Source organism: Priapulus caudatus, unplaced genomic scaffold, assembly GCF_000485595.1.
Source record: "Priapulus caudatus unplaced genomic scaffold, Priapulus_caudatus-5.0.1 Scaffold1946, whole genome shotgun sequence".
Taxonomy (NCBI): Eukaryota; Metazoa; Priapulida; class Priapulimorpha; order Priapulimorphida; family Priapulidae; genus Priapulus; species Priapulus caudatus.
In genome coordinates, this window is record NW_014579007.1 from 4976 (window position 1) to 11270 (window position 6295).

The 6295-nt window shown below is 41.2% G+C and overlaps 1 long non-coding RNA gene across 1 annotated transcript in view; it reads right to left on the minus strand.

Moving 5' to 3' along the window:
• Nucleotides 1-6295, minus strand: part of LOC106817954 — a 15463-nt gene that overhangs the window by 976 nt on the left and 8192 nt on the right. The window lies entirely within an intron of this gene.

Genomic DNA, 6295 nt, shown 5'->3' on the forward strand with positions numbered 1-6295 from the left:
TCGCGTGTCTTCCCTTGCCAGCGTGTGTGTGGTGTGTGTGTGCGCGCGTGTGTCGTGCGTGCGCACGCGCGTAGTGTGTGGTGTGCGTGTGCCGTCGCGTGCACCGTGCGTGTGTGTGTGTGCATGTGTGTGCGTGGCGGGTGTGTGTGTGTGTGGTCCATGTGTGTGTGTGTGTGCGTGTGTTGCTGCGTGTACGTGTGTTGTTGTGTTGTGCGCTGCGCTGCTGCGCGCGCGTCGACTTCGGCTCAGCCCGTGTGTTGTGCTGTGTGATGTCGTGTGTTGTGTGTGTGTGTGTGGTGCGCGCGCGCGCCGCGTTTGTGTCATTGTGTTGTGCGGCGTGTGTTGTGTTTGTGTGTGTGTGCTGTGTGTGGCGTGTGTGTGTCGTGTGTGTACATCCGCTGCGTATATAACATTACGGAATATTTCACCCCGCAATCAACAGCTCACCTGGGATTGTGATTCTCTGGGCACATGCGGTAGCTGGCAGCTGTTTGCTGTAGGTCTTACGATCAACTGCCGCAAACAGGGTTCGTATTGAAGGTACAGATACATTCGTCGACTAGGGCGGAGGTCTACGACACGGCCCTCGACGAACTTGGTAAAGCTGAAGAGATGCACGAGTCATCTGATAAATTTAATTAGACGACATTAAATAGGGACGACACCAAGGTAGCGAGCAGGTTCGGGTGACCTTTATTTACACCTCTTTATAAGTTTATTAGGCATTTGCAAAAAGATTCGCCTACGTGGATTCATGGGGTTGCGTTATCATATATTATAAGGTCGAGTACGCGTGACGCGCTGGACCTTTATTTCTAGCGGTTTAAATCTTCGCTGCGCTACTCCTCTTATTGAAATATCGGACATTTGCGCGCATCGCCTGGAGGAATGGCAACGACGTAGAGACATGTGATAACCTGGGACTCAATAAAGTGTCTATAATTGATATAGTTCAATTTCAAGATGAAGCGATTATCTTCGTGTATGTGCCCACTATGACAAACTAACATTATGTGCTTACTATACAAATAAATTTAGTCCACACCTACACATGTACACTTGTATCTTGATTATATATATATATATATATATATATATATATATATATGATATATGTTATATATTATTTTATATATATATATTCTTTATATATATATATATATATATATAATATATATACTTTAATATTATATATATACAAATCGCATTTTGTACCCATAGCAAATACATTATCTGGCCCATGTCAAATGCTTCATGTTTGCTACCAATTAAGAAACAGACGCTTACCTTGAATTTTCCTGCAGCGACACCTTATCTACAGCGTGGCTATAGGGTGACTCCGTTCACTGCCACACACGGGGTCGGATTTCCTCGAACAGAAACACGGATGTCCACAACGTTGTCGCTACAGTACATATGCGTACCATAAAAGCCCCTATATGGGTGTGTGTATCCAGTGTACGTGAGGTCAACGTGGTGAATCACCACCCCACAGTGTGCGGATCTCAAATCAATCGAATTAATGTTATCGATTATTACCTTTGCGACCGGGTCTACACAAGTTCATTTAGGTACAAATTTTATTTACGTTTATGGACAGAAAAAAAATAGTTTACGTTTCGTTGTACTTCAATCGATCAGTATTCACGAAAGGAGCTATTTACGACTGGGGAAAGTTGGTAAGACATTCCAAATTACTGATTTACAAATTTTTCGTCAAGCGTTGAAGTGATTATTAAATTCTTGAATTCGAATGAAAAGAATTTCTCATAAGAATTAATACGTAGGTTAATGCTTAGTTGATGTTGATTCTAATCGAATATTTCCGTGAGCACCTTAAGTGAATCATCTCAACATACCTCGGGGCAGTGCCCTTCATCCGAATGCCTGTGACTGGGATCAACGGTGAGTGGCAAAGACAGAGTAGGACTACCCGCTAGCTTATATCATCACCTGTATAGGTTACTGTCGGTAAATAACACTCAGTTAATAGGATCAGTATATAAGTTATGTTATATATCAGTATATAGTTATTTATATGCAGGTATGATCGTAGTTAGCATATCAGTATATAGTTTAGTTCTATATATCAGTATAATAGTTAGTTATAATAGCAGATATAGTTAGTTTATATCAAGTATATAGTTAGTTATATATCAGTATATCAGTTAGTTTTAGCATTATATTAGTTATGATAGTATAAGTTGATTATCATATAGTTATTCATGTATATAGTTATTATATATCAGTATATTATAGTTTGTTATTAGTTATACATCAGTATTATAGGTAGTTTATATCAGTATATAGTTAGTATATATCAGTATATAGTTAGTTATATAGCAGTCGTAGTTAATAGTTATAGTTATATATCAGTATATAGTTAGTTATAGATCAGTAAAATTTATTATATAGAGTATATAGTTAGTTAGACATCAGTATATAGGTATTTGTTTTAACAAAAAAATTTTTCAAGTTAAATATTTTTAAAGGTTCCCCCCCAGTTATTTTTTTTAATAGATCAGTACATAGTTAGTGTATATAGCAGTTATAGTTACGTTATATATCAGTATATAGTTAGTTATAAATCAGTATATACGTTATGTTATATATCAGTACTATTAAGTTAGTTATATATCAGTATATAATTAGTTATATAGCAGTATATAGTTAGTTATACATCAGTATATAGTTATACATCAGTATATAGTCAGTTATAGATCAGTACATAGTTAGTTATATAGCAGTATATAGTTAGTTATATTCATGTATATAGTTGTTATATAGCAGTATATAGTTAGTTATATAGCAGTATATAGCTAGTTATATATCAGTACTATAGTTGTTATATATCAGGATAGCAGACTAGTGATATATTTCAGTAGAATTGTATGCTCAATTCGGGTGGTCGCCTGCGTATTAATATATACGACAAACTTGGCATTGCGCGTCTAGTCTGTGTCAGCGCTGTCCGTCATATTTACACACGTTTGAACTACACGCGACCAAAAAAATAATCGTAAAAAATGAGCTTAGGCGGACAATTCAAAGGGGGGGACATTCCTTCTGGTATCATTCAAACTTTCAATCGCTGATCAGGCGTCTCGTTAGTAAATAAACTGTTACTCTATCTTAAAACTAACATTTACTGCCTTGTAAAAGATACACAGATTTAAGACTCGAGGTTAGGTGGGTGTTGGACGCGCATTGAAGCGCAAACGAAAAACGCTAACATACGGTTCTCATTTTTACCCATTAGTTCTTATAGTTGACGTTCTTCCGCTCCTTGCTTGTCTGGGGGTGTCTCCACGAATAACGCTGCTGTCTTCTGAAGTGTCGAAATCAATAGATATATTTGCGACGGCTGATAATATGGTAACCACTAATATTAGAGTCCCACGTACACCGAACACCTAGGGCACAGGTGTGGATGTAGGACGCACCATGCAGCTTATATATACATATCAGGGGGTGAGGATGCGTGAGGCGGACCTGGGATGACGTGACACACGTCCCGGATTTAACTGACACAGTCTAAAATATATTACAAACCGGGATTAAAAAACGCGCGCGGCGATGCTCAAACCGGTTAACCCAAGGTCGCCCTAGAATTTCGTTTGTTTTCGAGTTCTAGAATCCTTACGGTGACAATAAGCTGCCGTCTGCTCGAGGTCGTCGCTTGATGCAGTAATATTGTATAACTCTCACTGCACGAGTAACAGCTAGTGCGAGCTTGCTTATAAACTTGATCACGAAGAATAGAATATGATAAACCCGATGTGCAAAAACAAGAATTAACCCGCAGGTCTGCCACTACTAAAATTACTAGCGCCATTATTAATTATTATTAAATACAAATGAATTAAGCGCCATTGCTCCTGGTTTTGACCCCGTGTGGCGTTTCTTCGTAATGAACATATGAAGCGTGATATATTTTCTTCTTGATATTGTGTCAAAAAATTAAGCGTGCTTACGTTGGTTTGTAGAGACATATATAGGCCTACGTTACTGCATACACATTGACTAGAGCGCATTATATAGCTGCAAAAAACCGTACAGACACATTTGCGCGCACGCAACTACGCCTACACCAACGCACCACGGCGCTGCACACACGCGGCGCACGCACACACGCACGCACGCACGCACACACACACACACACACACAACACACACACAACACACACACACCACACACACACACACACACACACATGCACGATACAATAAATTACGTCAGAGAAAGGCAAACAAAATCTAGGACGATCGTCAAGGTGTAAATTTGCGACACTCGTGGGGAAAATATGAAATCAGGATACGAAAAACGTCAGCACGTTCCGCCCGCCTTATGTATACGCAATTTCTGGTAAAATTTTCTTGAGACGAAGGTGTTTAATTCTGTGCACGCTTGGTGGCATCTCTTCTTCTCTGTTTTTCACACCGTAACACGGATCTTTTGGTTAGATAGCTATAAATAGATTGACTTGCTCGTCGACGTATGACGGCATCGTGAGATCAGTTTAAGTCACGACCGCATTTTATTTACATTCTAGATCAAATTGACTTAAGCCGAAAGTTTGTAATTCTGTGCACGACTGGTGGCATTGCATCTTCGCTGCTTTTCACACCGTAACACGGACCCTTAGGTTAGATAACTATAAATAGATTAACTTGTTTGACGGCGCGAAACGACATCGTGACAGTTCTATTCAGTTGGCCATGAACATCGCGGGCACGCGGTTCCTGTATAAAGCCTAGCCTAGCTTCTAATTCGCATGTGTGTGGGTATACAGTGACTTGCATGCGCACACATGGTGAAGCGTGCGACCGATCGCATGCGGTTGCAGGTTGCAGCGACGAGCAATCAAAAGTCGCAAGTCTGCGCTAGACTAGTAGGAAATATCGTTAAATAATTGTGCATGTAAAAACTGTCGCTATATACGTGTATCCCTGCGGGAAGAGTTCCCGCTTATTAATCACAGAACGGTTGGACCACACTGTGCTCTCCTCACTCTGCTGTTACAAGCAAACCTGTATACTAGTGGACCTGTATAAAACGAACGCTTATTTGTAAAATAATTCTTTTAATTGTTATGTACAAAGTGTACGGACATAAGTGAAAAAATATTTTTAATTTTAATTCGAACAAACTTTAATTTTTTTTAAAGGGACTGGGTGAATACAAATTTAAATACAAATTTTGTGTATGTGTGCGCATTATGAATTTGTGTGGAAACACGCGAACTTGTGAGATACGTTGATGACGTCTTAGCGCCATCTATTGTTTGGTTATTACATTACTATTTCTAAATTTTATATTTTTCTAATTATTAACTAATGGACATAAACATGAATAAATAAATAGGCGCAAGCAGACTTTCGCACGGGTCAATATATGGAGGCCGCCGATTCCGAACCCCCCAACGGCCACCGCTCCTATTCAGCAGACTGGCGCATTGTATCAAGATTGTATTTAAAGAAGGTTTATACACGCTCTTGATTGTATACAGCCGTTAAACCACCCTCACCCCCGACATGCGCTATTAATGATTGGGAAATCTTAGAGTGAGAAGGTTAATGTAATGTTAATGAGTAAAGGTATCGTAAGAGAACGACATCAAGTATCAACTCTGTAACTATCATAGCTCGAATCAAGCAGACTCCTAAAATTATTACCATAATAATGAAACCCAAACGATTACGTCGATTACTGCTGTTGTGGATTTTACACGCCAGTCTCTCTGCCAGAAAACCTACCATTCCAGATGCATGCCAGCTGGCAGTTCATTCGCGATGATGTAGCTTCCCTTGTAACTATAGTCAGCTCAATGAATTTCATGCCAAAGACCTGCAAATATCACACTGACAGAGTGATACACTGTTGCGCGCTTCATTCTAAAACAGATTACTGTTATTGCGCGACCTTGTCGGGCTTCCAGCTGATGCAGTGTGTATAAAATCATATTGTGGCTACTTCACCGCGCCTGCGAGCCGGCTGCCATATCTCGCCGTGCCACCTACTCCTGCCGCCGCCCTCGGCGGGAGCCCCATGTAACCTGCGCGCACCCGGCGCGTGCCAGTTATAGCCGCCGCGCTCGCGGCGCGCACTATTTAGCCTCGGCGCGCACCCGGCGCGTGCCAATTATAGCTTCCGCGCGTGCGGCGCGCACTATTTAGCCTCGGCGCGCACCCGGCGCGTGCCAATTATAGCTTCCGCGCGTGCGGCGCGCACTATTTAGCCTCGGCGCGCACCCGGCGCGTGCCAATTATAGCTTCCGCGCGTGCGGCGCGCACT